Raw genomic sequence first — 15,530 nt, 5'->3', positions numbered from 1 at the left:
AGCCTAGTTTTCATGGTGTCATATTGGTTTAAAAGGCGCGATGTTGGTATTTATTTTGCAGCTCCACTCTTCAGTAGCTGTACGAGAGCGTCGGCGTTTTCAACGATAGGACACAGCACACTGATTTTTCTTTTATTTCGTCTATTCAACATTCCGCACATGATGAACTTCGTATATGCGGAAGCAATCATGCACATAAAGAAGCCGCTGTTTGACCTTCAAAACCCAATCACGTTTTCCCAAAATTGGGCATCCCTCATTCGTTGGCTAAGCTTGCGAAGATCATTTACGAGTTATTCGGCTTCTATATTGGGATGATCAAAATACGTGGCGCGTGAACCCCACTACGGAGAACCCTAAGCATGTTATTAATGACTTCCCTAACTGCGTACTGAGGCGGCCGCTAGTAACTGCGCTACATCGATTTTATTACATACCAGTTAGGAAACTGACCAATTTACAACCACGACCTCACCCACCGCTGTAGCGGAGTGACGGATGCATTAGGATTACCAGCAGCAACAGGCTTGTACAGCCAAGGTCATTGTTGACTGGTCTACTTTGTCGCACGTTCTGTTGCGCACGCGCTTATATTCGGTGTTTATTTCTGCCGCTTTTATTTTCTGTTTATAGTTGGTGTGTCCCCTTGCTCAGCGCAGTCAAACGAATCGAATATTTTTTTCTTTAGTTAAAATGAACTCTCTGCCTTGTTCTTACATTTGACTCTCTCTACTGAAACCCAGTGAAAGATGGGATGCATTCACTGCGGTATGCTTCGCGTTCGAGAGAACTGATAAAGAGTGGTCCAACAAGGAACGCTTCAGCATAAATTCAAGTACTTCGAGCCGCTACCTGAGGCCACCACATCAAAAACTGCCGCACCACTCCTTTTATTAGCGTATTTTCTTCTTCTACAGCATTGCTTGGACAAGCGGACGCCGAAGACAACTTGCATTTCCGAAGAGCTCGTAGATGGCTCAAGCATCCGTAGTTGACCCGCTCTTTGTGAATTAACATTTCTCTCGTCCTTTCAGCCCTTTATATTATTTACTACATTAGCCGGAAAGATTACTTGCTTGACTTGTAATAAATCAATTGTTCTGAAGAGTCGCAGAGATCACCTGAGAGGTCCTGTTCTTCAGCCGCACGTAGGGCTCCAGCGGGCATACCATGAGGTCAATGCTGAAGGTCAAGTCAAGACATTGAAGGTCAAGCTTACATAATAAACGGAGCTTTATTAAACGCAAGAGCAGGCGCAACAGACATCCGCAAAGTCCAATATTCCGCACTGGGGCAAGGTGTGGAGAACTGAGCAGTGCCTATACTACTTTTGAAATATTCGTGTTATTTTTGCAGGAGACGATCTTCAGGAGGTGCCTTGCTCTTGCCTCAGGTTATTACCCGCACAGTCATTGCATGCATGCCTCGCTGATACGCGCCTCCTCGACGCTGCCCTGCTCGGCACGCTCAACAATCTCGGGATCAGCCCTCGGCATCACTGGAGCTGCTAGCCGGCATAGCACCGTTCTCTGGGGAAAAAATGCAGATGACGGACTGTACAAACACTGTACAAGCTAAGAAATACCACGTTAAGTATTCACGTAGCAATTGCGCCAATGATGAAACCACGAAAGAAATATCTTGGGTTCAGCTTTTACCGGGACTGGCCTGAATGTATGTATTTAATTTCACGTGCATAGACCTGGGATTTTACATTAAAGCAATAGCTGCGAAAGGAATGGGAGCGCTGAGTAATGCGGTATACAATCGTAAGCACCAGAGCGCTAAATTTGTTCAGTTGGACCTTGGCATAGGTAACGGCAGATCTCACAGCCAGGTCTTGTGGGTCGATGCAACAAGAACATAGCAGCATTAGAAACAATCGAGAACTATCTAGAAGGGAAGAAAGGTGTTTAAAACGTAACAAACAATTCACGTACATTTCAAGCTCTCATTTACTTTTCCCTATATACCAATGCTGCCGGAATTCTCAAAGTACAACGAAGACTGATGAAGCGGAGAGCACATTCCGAATTCCGTATTCAGTGTTAAGCTCAACTTCAAAAGCAAGGCAACTCACCTGCCACAATAAGACCAAAGATTGCCAAGCCCACCAGGATCACTTTCAGCTGCATGCTTTTTTTGGTAATGCTGTTCATCAAAACAAGAAACGAGTAGTTTATCAGGGTGGCTTGACTTCTTAGTTCATATTCTATAATGCCGATGTGTTTACCACTCACACTACTTTCGAGCATAGCGCCACTTTAATGCAGATTCACGCGTACTTAAAAGCAATGGTGAAAGTCGGAACGAAATGGGCTTTGTACACTACCATAGGTGAAAGAAGATCAGGTCCTAGGCTTTTTCAAAAAGCGGTGAGATACCTTCGCGGCTAACCTCACACCTCATGTGCACCATCCGGCGTCAAACTGAGCAGTAGAACTTGTCTACATCATATGACGTTTTTTTTTTCTAAATTGTTCTGAGCAGTTGACGTGTTGTGTAGTCTTTTCTTGTATTTTCCATTTAGGTTAGCATGCAAGCAGCTTCTTGCAATAAAAACTTCATTTCATGCCCTTTATAAGTCAAAGAAGCCCTATAAACGCATAGTCGTTTGTGCATGTGTCAATTTCAGTTGTAACAAATCTGGACGAAAAACCGGCGGTGGGCAAGCGAAACTTGTAACCTCTTACAGGATAAAGTCGTCTGATGTCTTACACCATTAGCTTATATGGTGTAATTTAATGACTTCCTAAAATAAAGTTTGTAATAATAGTTAGTTGGATAAAGAAATGCCAAACTGATTTTTCCTTTTTTCAGGCAAAGTATGAACGCTGCAAAAATCTGAAAGTGGCTAAGCACAATATCCCATTAGTGGCGGCACTTTTGCTTACATAAAACATCTGTATTTCTCCTCTAAATGTGCAAAACGCGTCTATAGTAAGCGTTTTCCACGAAAATAGGAAATATCTTCCGGCAGATGTTTCAACAATAGTTGGGAAATACCAGGCAGAAAACTGAAAGTGAGATTCATCCCAGAGTAGTTATGGTTTCATTTGTAATTTTTACATACAGATGTCATCATATTTGAGTCATATGTGTACATTTCATTTGCTTTACTGCACGCGTGTGGTACTACTGCAGCCGGCGGAGATTTTCATTGGCCTGTCTCCCCTGACCACTAATCAAAGTTAGTACAGATCTGTCCATTTGGCCGTGCTTACGAAAGCAAGTGGGCCACGCGCCAAAGTTATTCTTCCTGGTCCTGCGTTGCTCTAAATCAACAAATGACTCTTGAAGACTGTTTTCAAGTGAAGGCAGAAAACACGTAGCCAGAAACTTTCAGCCCAATAATAAAAGTCAGAAAGCGATTTTTTTTCGATTTTCGATCCTCAATGACGCGCTTAATGATTGTGATTAAAAGATTGATGTGATTTTTGGCATAGTGAAGCAGCCGGAAATTCCCCCACGGCTACGATTCTCCTTAATGCGAAAATTGAACACAGATCTGTAGGTGTTTTTATTTCGCGATTTAATGGCTTGCGCGGATATTCTATCTCGTGCGTCACGCTTCATACGGTGCGAGGTTTCCAACGAGAGCTCGCAAACGCCAGCGTGTATGTGACGCGTGGGCGCTTTTCACAGCAGCCGCACTAAAGAGACTAAAAAGCGTTGCCACGCTACGCTTTTCTTCTCACACTTTCGTGATACCCTTCTCCTCAGCTTTTTTCCTCGCCTATTTTGTCCCCGCTGCGCTCCACGTTCACTCTTTCATCCTTCGCTGTATTCGTATGCCTGGTTACGCCGAATCTCGCCGCAGGAACCGGTGCCTAATGGCTGCGCTCTAAAATTAATTCCAGAAGTACCAGAACAGCCGCGACTTCTTTCGCATTCACATGTAGAAATGTTCCAAGCAATGATAAAAGTCGTAGCAAGAGGACCGGGACAGCAGAGATTGTCTGCCTAGTTTTCAACGGCATTTGTTCACGTAGTTTGCGATGCGTGCAACCTTCTAAATCACAATAAGTTTAGGCATATTTCAATTGTAATTCTAAATAATCAGCTTACGATTATCTCCTGATCACCAATATTAAAAGTGGTCTTTTAGTGCTATTTGGCACGCAAGACGACAAAGGAGAGGAAGACATGTCCTGCGTGTAGTCTTTGTTGTACCTCACGGTCCTCATCATCAGCCTGCCTACGCCCACTGCAGGGCAAAGCCCTGTCCCATACTTCTCCAACTACCCCGGTCATGTGCTAATTGTGGCCATGTTGTACCTGCAAACTTCTTATCTCATCCGTCCACCTAACTTTCTGCCGCCCCCTGCTATGCTTCCCTTCTCTTCTAATCCAGCCCGTAACCCTTAATGACCACCAGTTATCTTCCCTCCTCAGTCCATGCCCTGAACATGTCCATTTTTTTCTTGATTTCAACTATGATGTAATTACCTCAACTTTGTTCCCTCACCCAATCTGCTCTCTTTGTATCCCCCCCCCCCCCTTAACGTTACACCCAGCAATCTTCTTTCCAAAGGTAGTTGCGTCTTCCTGAATTTAAGTAGGCCTCCGCGTTTCTGCCCCGTAGGTGAGTACTGGTAAGTCACAGCTATTATACATTTTATCTTGAGGGATAATGGCAACCTGCAGTACATGATCTGTTAATGCCTGCCAAACGCACCCCACCCCAGCCCATTCTTATTCTTTTGATTATTTCCGTCTCATGATCCGGAACCGTCGTCACTACCTGCCCCAAGTAGATGTATTCCCTTACCACTTCCAGTGCCTTGCTACCTATTGTAAATTGCTGTTCTCTTCCGAGATTGTTAAACATAACTTTAGTTTTCTGCAAATTAACTTTTAGACCAACCGTGCTGCTTCGTCTCTCTGATTCTTCTCGGGTACATCTGATTCTTGCTTATTCCTGGTTTCCTCTTGATTTCTTTTAGGCTTCCTCCCTTCCTAAGAGCATGCTCAATTCTATCCACAATATACTTCCTTATGTCAGCTATTTTAAGCTTGTTGAATAATGCTATGTTCAGACTACGTTCGTAAGGCGCCGATTTTTCGTAACATACGTAAGCGGAAGCGCAACAAGCATATGCGTCTAGTTCAGACTGCGAACGTAAAGGTACCAACGTGCGCAATTCTCGCAAAAATCGTGGGTGAGAGTGTTGAAGGGTCGGCAACATTTACGACTGTTATGTTACGACCGTTGCGACACAGCCAATGACCGATAAGCTTTCGGCTTTCAACAACCGGTGACGACACTTCCGTCCTCCCGTCTGCAGACAGCTCCGGGCGCGGGAAGTGCCATTCCGCCATTCCGTGCGCATTATTGGCTGTGTTCGTGAAAATTTTTGCACTGCGCCTTGCGAGACTTTTTTCAGTTCATCTGGTTTATCCGCCGAGGAAATCGATGGCCGCAGATGCGTGCTCCGAACTTCGATGAGTGGTCTCATTAGGTTTTCAAGGAAGCGGAACTGCTGGGGCGACATGCGCATGATGTTATGAAACATCGCAGCGTCACCAACTCGGAGCTTGGCGAAAAGGTTGTGAAAATCGCCGTCAGCGGCCCTGTCGAGAAATACTTGCCGCACCCAAGCCCTTCTGCGTCGCCTTCGTCGTCTTTGGGCGATTGAATACATGACTATAAGTTTGTTTTGAGCGTGAATTTCTTCGATCTCGGCCAGCGCTGGCATGTTGGCAGGAGCCATATTGGACCGCTGGTGACGTCCATTCTGCAGCTCCAAATTTGATTGGCCAGTTGTAAAAGCCGTAATTTAAGCAGCAGTAAATGTGAACAAAGGTGCCGGCTTAACTGCCGTAACGTTTTTTACAGCCGTTACGTTCGATACGCCAAAAGAGCTGTTACGCGCGTTACGACCGTAGTGTGAACATAGCATTACTTGGAACGTTCTGCCTGTTCTATTCTAGCTGCAGGGTTAGACGCTTTCATACATTGGCGTCTCTTAATCAGATCCTTCGTCTCCTGCCATGGCTTATCGGTATCCTGTCTAACCAAGTTACCTCCGAGTTCTGTTGCACACTCCTTAATGATAGCCAAAAAATTGTCGTTCATTGCTTCAACACTAAGGTGCTCTTCCTGAGTTAAAGCCGAATACGTGTTCTGTAGCTTGATCCGGAATTCCACTCTTTTCCCTCTTACCACAAACTCATTGATCGGCTTCTTATGTGCCAATTTCTGCCATTCCCTCTTCAAGTCTAGGCTAATTCGTGAACTTACCATCCTATGGTCACTGCAGCGCAGCTTGTCGCGCACGTCCACATCTTGTATGATGTCAGGATTAGCGCAGAGTATGAAGTCTATTTCAAGTCTGGCCATTGGGGTTCCTCCACGACCACTTTCGGTTATCCCGCTTGCGGAAAACGGTGTTCATTATCCGCAAATTAGTCCGTTCTGCAAACTGTACTAATAGCTCTCCCCTGCTGTTCCTAGAACCTATGCCACTGACTTGTCTCTAGCCTGCTTCTTGCCTACCCTGGCATTGAAGTCGCCAATCCGTATTGTTTATAGTGTATACTATGATTAATTGTACCTTAATCAGCTTCGCCCTAATTAATACTGAAGATCGCTGGTTCGACTCTCACCGAAGGCCGGGGGTTCGAGTGTCTTATTAACGCTATCACAATTACCTGCCTAATGAACTGTCTTTACAGCACCAATGTAATGGATTCGAATATCGACCTTCATGATGTCAATTAAAATCCAACTTGGATTTATAGCCGGTTCGTCCCTATCTCCATGTTGTGTTGGGGGCTCGAGTGCTTTAAGTAACCTCGCCTACATGAGCATCACAGATCGTGGGTTCGACTTCCCCCAAAGGCCATGCGTTCTACTTTCTACCTTCACGATCTCAATTGAAATCTAACTTGCAGATATGGCTGGTTCGCCCACATCTCCAAGTCAGCTCAACTACCACCAGAGGTCATGCGTTCGAGTGCTTTTAATTACTCTATCCTAATCACTTGTACCTGATTTCACTTTGTCCTAATTAACACTGCAGGTCGTTGGTTCTACCCCTACCAAAGGGCGACGGCATGACTCCCTTTGAATTTTAGTCCCCTAAATGTTGGTGCCATAACGGCGACCATCAGATTCTTTAACCCATCAGATATGTAAGGCTTTCGCCTTCATCCTCTTTACAAAGAGAGATAGATAAATAGAACAGATAAAAGGCAGGCAGGTTAACCAGACGCACGTCCGGTTTGCTACACTACCCTGGGTGAAGGGGTGAAGAAGAGAGAGAGAGAGAACGAATATAGAGAGTGCACTGTTTCGCGCACATCCTCTTTAGCTTAAGGCGAAAGCCTGCGCTCTCACGAGACTTTCAATTAAATTACTTAACATTCTGATTCGAATAGGTTGTTACTTCCTATTTCTTGTTTTCTCCCACCGAAGTTCGTGGGTTCGTGTGGCGTCATTTGCTTCAGCCTAATTACATGTGTAATTATTACCTTCTTTTTAATTACCACCAAAGGTCATGCGTTCTATTTCAACTAATGTTCGTGGGTACGACGATCAATGACACCGTTAATTTGGCTGCCATTGAAATATAGTCTCGCCAAAGTCATGGCTTCCATTGCCCTAAATACCTTTGCCTTAATTAAAACCAAATGTCATCGTTTCTTCACCCACCAATGGTCGTGGATGGCACCATCAATTTGATGTCTGAATTTTGGTGCCATAACGCCGGACGGTCAATATTCGATAACATCGGATTTACCTATGAGGCACTGAAGCCCTTCGCCTTAAAAATGAATGAAATCCATGTCCACAGTAACAAATGCTGCATTGCTTTATGAGGTGCAAAATAAATGGTTCTTTAAACATATTTCTCTTTAGAAATAAAATCCCCACAAAAAAGATGTTGCCGAAGTGGTCATATCGCGTCTGTATACGTGTATTGTTGCAATCTTCACAAAATTGGTAAATTATACCTCTGCCATATCATACAAATCAAATAATAGCGTTAGACTACTGCATGAGGTTTCCTGTAGTTGCGTAACAAATTAAAATGCGTGGCTGACTATTTTAAAGTGCTTTACTAATAGACTTTGTAGTTGTTGCCTATTGTATCCTTTCGCACACTTTGGGAACGCGTAAACAGTAACTTATCGTCAAAATTTGTTTGAATTGAATATGACTTCAAAATTATCCGCCTAAATTTCTTATGCGGTAACATGAGGCGTAAGTAATTGAAAACTTAGTTACCGACAGTCTGTTAATTACTCTATTAAGCATCTTGATTTCCCGTGCAACTGAAGGGGACTTTTTAGACTAGTCCATCTTCAAAAAGAAGAGTTCTGCTATATTCTACGGGCGATATATAAAATTTATCAACCATAAAATACAACTTTGCAAATTTAGCGCAATGAAGTTCTCTCACTTACGGAAAGGCTCACGCTCAGTTGTTTCCAGAAGGTCTTCTGTTTAGAAGTGCTGAGTGATTCGTAGATAGAACTGGCATTTTTATACCTTTACGAACTGCTGCACGCGCGGAGCGAAATTCCTCGTGACCTCTTTTCCAAAGTATACAGCTTGTCAGCATTTCATCTGTTAAACCAAACAAAGCTTATCTTTGAAGTTTGGATTGTATTCGACCGGGACACACGAAGTACGGGCCGTTATTTAGATACGCGAACGAACTGTACTATGTCCACTGCGCAGCCCTTGGACCTTATCGTAGTATGTACGCCTAATAGCGCAAATGTCTTTCCGTATGCGGACATAGCAAGCTTTCATAAGAAGACTTGATTGTCACTTCAAATTAGGCCGTGTCACACAACTCGAATATAGCCTATGTGACCTTACATGAGTCGGTATACTATTCCAAAACAATTATGATTGCGTTGGTAAGATCTTCATCAGGGTAGAGCTTGTCTATGGAATTTGTTTCCTGGTGCCCTTGTTTTATTCGCGCTGTTTACCCTGATTTCTAAATATTATCGCGTCATATGTTTTGAGAATTTTGTGACTGCACATGTGCCAGCTTTCTCATCACAGACATAGAAGCTGTCGGCCTCACGTCCCCTTTGATAACGTCACTCATTTCTCGAATGACCGAAAGTCGCAAATAGCTCGTCCTAACAAGCTTTTTTATATGCTACAGCTGACAATGTCTGTAGTGTTTCATTCACGAGATCTGTCGGCTCAGTTAATTAGTTCTAGAGCGGCTCACCTCTCGTCAGTCATGCAGTGATATGTTTAGCGAGTCATTTCGGATTATCAATGTCTTCAGTGGACGCGCACGGTAGAATCCTTCATTCGTATTATATTTCTGCATTGATGCAGCAACTAGAAGCCGACGCAGCACTTATGGCAGCACCAGACAAGGAAAAATTGCTAGAACTGGTAACGCCAAGAATACTGCAACCAGAAAGTGATTTGAAAAATGGTAAGGAAGGTTCCAAAAAAAAACAAGAACAAGGGATTATAACGAAGAGTTAGAGGTAGCGTTACCGTGAATACATGCTGCAATATTAATCGAAAATGAATAGTTTCACCTCATCAGGGTAGCAGGGACCTGCGCAACATTTCTACGTCTACACACAGTAAAAAATAAAAATTGAGTCAATACACAACACAGCATGTTAGGCGAAATGTTGATTATATATACAAGCTACACAAGCAGGCTAGTTACGATAAGTTTTCGTGATAGAACAACCTCAGATACAATGATGCGCAGTTACGAATAGCACATTGGTGGAAGCGTTTGTACGGTGTCTATTTCAATGCATTTTTAAGAAACTTCAACTGTCCCGGGGCTGGGTTTCCCTGGGAAAGCAAACGACACCCAAATTACAACCAGATGGCAGAGTGGCAGCATCAAAAGATTGCCTATAGTATCCCTTAGAAAGCCGATGGCCTTTCAGGAGAGTGGAATCATAATACACGAGCTGTCTAATCACTAACACCGATCATGGCTCATTTCTCACCATAAGAAAGTGCCTAGCTTTGCATAACCCTCTGTCATTAATTAGAATCACATTATCAGTGGTTTCACGTTTTTTATTTATTGGACTGTTCGATGGCATCGGACAGGCTTGGCGGCAAACCCAATATTACGATTGCAGCAGCCATAGCTTCAAGATTCGGTCCCTTTTTTCGCCATAAGAAGACTGCATCTAGGAGGTATTCAAGCTCCTTCAAAAACGGAAGAGTATCTCCGTTTCGTAGGGCCACCTTGCGGTTCTTAGAAGGGCATAGTCTCGATATTGTCGTGAAAGAATCATTTCACGTTCTTGCCGCTAGCCACTGCCACGTGACAGGGCTTTTATAGGCCTTGACTCGACACACGTGCTCTCCCGAGTAGTAGACGATTTATTTCCATGCAGGTTGCTGCTATGCACTCGGTTGCTTCCCTGAGGTATTAGAGGGAACATGTTAGTGCGTGGATCATGCTCCGCCCAAAACCATTTCGAAGGAAGTTGCAAAAAACAAGCGCATGCGCTGTACGGCGCAGTCAGGTGGTGCGTGGTCATTTCACTGTACGAGCGCGCGTGCTGAGCTGCCGTTGCGGTGAATGCGATTTGGTGCAAAAAAATGGGATTGATTTACTCGCCACCTGTTTGCTAAGAGTATAGAAATAATCAAGCTTTGGGAGAGCATTCTTGGTGACACGAAGGCAAGTGTTAGTGCAAAAAAGTAAGAAGTTTTTGGCCGGTGATTCCAACTTGCCACCTAAACATCCAGAACCCGGTATCTTACCACAGCTCTATGCCGAACTTAACTGTGAGCTTGCATTTCGCTATGTAAACAGTAAGAGCCTCTGTCCTCGTTGATGTTTACATTTGTATGTTGAGAGACAAGATGCGCTTTAACTCCGCCGCTCCGCCGCGTCTACTGGCGCCTCTCTTGACGAGCAAAACTGTTCTTTCCATCATCAAGTGCATCTTGGAGTGCTAAAACATCGATGTTGCTTTACGATATTCATATTCAATAAGAAATTCAGAAATAGGCAACGGTGACCGAGGACATGATGAGGGCGATGTCAGAAGGAAGCGCATTCCATTGATGGGCTATGTATAGAAAAAAAAAAATGTTGATACGTAGTGTAATGGGCGCGTGGTAGACGCACTGCATTAGGATGCGTGTGGCGGGCATAACGATGGGCTGAAATAATTTGCTCACCTGTGCGCTGTCAATGAAATAACTTAAAAAATAAAAAAAAATAAGCACTTCGGCGACGGGACGTGCTGCATTGCACTGTAGTATTATTTGGCTCACATGTTCACAGGAGACTCATTTACACATCAGCAACATTTTCTTACGTCAAAAAAAATTTTTTCAATGGCCTGATAAAGCAGGACACCACAGATGGAGGCTTGCTGCATGCTCACATACCAAGGAGACATTTTTATACAGTGTAACAACCATTGCTAACGTGTTATTTCTGTCTTCCGTATACTTTTTCTAGTTAATTTTTCCTTGCACCAGGTATGGCCACATGCGAATGCAAAACAGCATGTAACGTAAGCCTGCAGGAAGTGTATGTATAGGCATCTTTTAAGACAAAAGTAAGCAAACCTCAAGATCTGCTCCCAGATAGAAATTAGACTCCATATAAGTTTACTAAGTATGCTAAACTAAATATTCGTGCTGTTTACAGTATATAACACAGATTAACAGTCAAAACGCGCTAAGAACAGTTACTTTCAACCGGATACATAAAAATACAATAAAAACAGAAACGAAGCCACAACACTGCTTCAAATTTTTTCCTTACGATTCCATTAGCGACAGAACCCAATCTGGTATGGGCATTCACGTGTGTCAACAGAATATCTCAAAAGGTATAACGATCGCACTCATAATCACATGGAACTGCTGGTACAGGGCAAACAATTTCAGACACTTTATGCCTGGCAGTGACTACTCCCAGTAAATTGCAAAAGTGAAAACAAGCGTGCTTATCACAATCAGTGGATGACCGGACCAATCGACATGAATCATATAACCGATACGACCGATTCATAAACAACGAACTTCGGAATTGCCTCCATGACTTAACGAACACAAAAGAAACATTTTTTCCTTGATTTCTTTGCGGAGTCTTGATTTTGCCATGCATTGTTATCATGATCATATTCCAACTCCGCCTATTCGATATACTTTTGCTATCAATTAAAATGCGTCCTGTTATTCAGTAGTCATTTTACACAACGCGAACACATCTGGAAATAACTTGTTTTAAAGAAGCACTCGCGGCTGCCCGAAATGCGAGAGCTACTGAACACTCATTCGCTAGTTTATATACCGCTAGGTTATATAATTTAAACTTAAGGGCACAGGTTGAAAGAGCATGCCAATTTTAAAATAATTTATCAAAAAGTGCACAACTATATTATCACCTATATTATCACCTAAAAACCTCCAACTGCCGTTCCTGTGCATCAATTACTCCTGCAGTGATTTGGATTGCTTTAGCGCACTTCTCAGCTTTAACAGAGAATACTTTTTTAAGGTCACAACTGATGTTGAAGTGCACCTGTCAAGACAAATCATTTGCCTTGATTGGTTGTTTAGTCTTTCAGCCACTTTACTTACTGCTTGTGGCTTCTGTCCTTTGGCGCTGGCCGTGCGTGATAGTTAACACTAAATGTGTCCAAATAATTTATCCATGGATGTGTGTTCACTTGGTTTCAGGGGCTAAATAAAGCAATGACATAGCAAGAACAATTTATAGTGCAAAATTTCGGGCTGCCTTTCATATGTATCCAAATAATATTTATTCAGGTGCTCACATTATCATCACCTAGTTATTAGTGTGTTTACCCTATTATAAGATACTCCGGGGTCCCGTTTAACAGCTCATATCAAAACGAACGCAGGAACTCAACGATCTTTGTAGTCAGACGTTCCTACATTTCCTCATTCTAATGTTTCTTCTTTCGTCAGCCTGTCATAGAGCACTCTGTTCTGTTTCTCTATCTGCCTGCTGTTCCACTGCTACTCTTCAGGAGACTCTTCTCCACAACTTCGTCATTGCTTTCAGAGAAATGGATGCTGTTCCGCCTCCTTTTCTTCTTCAGGATTTCCCTATCTTCGGAGTTGTTTGATAGCTCTATCTTAGCTCTAGTAGCCTGCCGAGCAAGCTTGGGATCCTGTTGTGCATATAAAAGCAAAGTCAATGCCAATTAGTGCAAACATGACAGATTGATTCTACTTCAACAACTTGTGAATTTTCGAATAACGTCACATTATGAAGTTTGAATAAAGGATATATATATATATATATATATATATATATATATATATATATATATATATATATATCCTACCCGCCGTGGTTGCTCAGTGGCTATGGTGTTAGGCTGCTGAGCACGAGGATTCGATCCCGCGGCCTCGTGCTCAGCAGCCTAACACCATAGCCACTGAGCAACCACGGCGGGTAGGGTATATATATATATATATATATATATATATATATATATATATATATATATATATATATATACATATATATATATATATATATATGTATATATATATTTATATATATATATATATATATATATATATATATAATTTCGACCTCCTGGGGTTCTTTAACGTGGGCCGAAATTTAAGTACACGGGTATTTTCGCATTTCGCCCCCAACGAAATGCGGCCGCCGTGGCCGGGATTCGATACCGTGAACTTGTGCTCAGCCACTGAGAAACCACGGCAGGTATGGCAAAGGTGTGGTACGAAAACCAGGAAGAGGAGCCAACCAGCTGGGACCAATGTAACCAGAAATTCACAGAGTTGTGTGGCAAAGCAGCCGGCCGTAAAATTGCCGCAAAGCAGGAACTTGCCTCCCATGCCCAATCGTCCACGGAGTGCTATGTCTCGTATATCGAGGACGTGCTGGCACTTTGTCGTGAAGCCGATCACCACATGCCAGAAGCTGAGAAGGTCGGACACATGCTTAAGGGCATTGCTGACGACGCGTTTAATCTGCTCATGTGCAAGAGCTGTTCTACAGTTGACGCAATCATTAAAGAGTGCCGACAATTCGAGCAGGAGAAAACCCGACGCATCGTGCAACAATTCGCAAGACTTCCAAATACTGCTGCAACGTCGACGTGTAAAGATCAACCCACACAACAGCATGCGTCGCCATCAGAGGACGTCGTGCGAATCGTTAAACGTGAACTGGATGCGATGGCGCCCGCAGCTTTCTGTGCGCGTACGACTGATGCTGCCACATTTTCCGTTCACCTGGAACAAGCCATCGTTCGCCAGGAACTTGAAACCATTGGTTTACAGTTTGTGTGTGCTTTTAGCCGTTTCGGACACTGCTGTTCGGCGTCGCCTGCGTAGTCCAGGCCTTCGCAGTTACGTCGCAGCACAGAAGCCGCTATTTACGGCTGCCAACAAGGCAGCACGACGGCGGTTCGCTGAGCAGCAGGTGCCATGGACAACCTAAGACTGGGGACGTGTCATCTTTTCGGACGAGTCCACGTTTTCGACGCGACAAGACCAAAGATTGCTTGCGTGGAGACAGCCAAGAGCATGGTGACGTAAACTTTTGCGTTACAGAGTTGGTTTCTTACTTAACTGAAGAATCTCATGCAGGAACAATCCAGACAACGTGCAACGCGTCTCTGCCAGCTGGAGAGCAAGTGTGAGCTTGTGGGATGCGGTTTCGCAATATGGTTTAGGACCATTACAACGCATACTTGGGCACTTATCGTCTCAGACATTCTGCAGTATTTTGAACGATGTGCTGTTGCCGTATGCGAGCAGTTTATTCTCCGACGGCAACTATCCTTTCCAACAAGACCTGTCGCCGATCCACACAGCCAAGGTTGAGACGGACTTCCAGGCAGAGCAGCACATACCTCTACTAGATTGGCCGTCGAAAGGGCCGGACCTTAATATTGTAGAAAACATGTGGGGCCACCTGAAAGCTGCCTTGGCAAGAAAACCCCTTTATTCCGCGACTTCCGACCAGTTGTGGGCCGCAGTCAGCTACAAGTGGGAAAGCCTAAAGGCCAATCGCGAATATGTGCAGTCACTTTATGACTCGCTGCCGTCCAGGACAGCGGCAGTCGCTGCTGTGAATGGTGACGTGACTCGGTACTAGAAATTCTAATCTTTTCTTGCCCTGTAGTGCGTCTGTTCCACTTACACTGCGAGCTTGCAGTTTAGTTCAATAAATAGTTGAAACACAAAGCGCCCTATGCTTATTTACTCATTTACGCACCACATTTTCTACCAGATGGACCAGCAAGTGCAGAAAGTGTCACCTCAGCAGACAGAAATGCGGCCAGCAGGCGACGAACGAGGCCTTCAGTGACGTGGTGCGCGCGGTGGAAATATTCTTTCGCAGAGCGCATAGTACGCATGTGCAATGCTTCCAGCGATTGCCGTGACGCGGCGCTAACAGTGCCGTCGGCTACGCGCTCGCGTGTTCACCCTAACTGTGCTCATCGCTGTACCTTCTTTCTTATGGCCAGAAAACCTTTTCAGCAAAAAGGGACAGCTCTTTTGCTCATTAGTTGTTATCACTCGCAGTTTGCTC

The 15,530-nt window shown here is 43.9% G+C and overlaps 1 protein-coding gene and 1 long non-coding RNA gene across 2 annotated transcripts in view; one reads left to right on the top strand and one right to left on the bottom strand.

Annotated features, from left to right (window-relative positions):
* Nucleotides 1-1,215: 1,215 nt before the first annotated feature.
* Nucleotides 1,216-8,564, bottom strand: LOC135909025 (uncharacterized). Its single transcript, XR_010566534.1, has 3 exons — nt 8,413-8,564; nt 2,081-2,151; nt 1,216-1,529 (listed from the first exon to the last, which is right to left on the bottom strand). It is a non-coding gene; the product is annotated as an uncharacterized lncRNA (long non-coding RNA).
* The window catches only part of LOC135908975 (membrane metallo-endopeptidase-like 1), a 144,345-nt gene continuing 133,839 nt past the window's right edge, over nt 5,025-15,530 (top strand). Inside the window, exon 1 of the mRNA XM_070533648.1 lies at nt 5,025-5,549. The gene's annotated coding sequence lies outside the window, so the exon portion shown is untranslated. The remainder of the gene's footprint in view (nt 5,550-15,530) is intronic.

The sequence above is a fragment of the Dermacentor albipictus genome, chromosome 2, assembly GCF_038994185.2.
Source record: "Dermacentor albipictus isolate Rhodes 1998 colony chromosome 2, USDA_Dalb.pri_finalv2, whole genome shotgun sequence".
Taxonomy (NCBI): Eukaryota; Metazoa; Arthropoda; class Arachnida; order Ixodida; family Ixodidae; genus Dermacentor; species Dermacentor albipictus.
The sequence above is the reverse complement of the archived record's forward strand: the minus strand, read 5'-3'. Positions and strand labels throughout refer to the sequence as shown.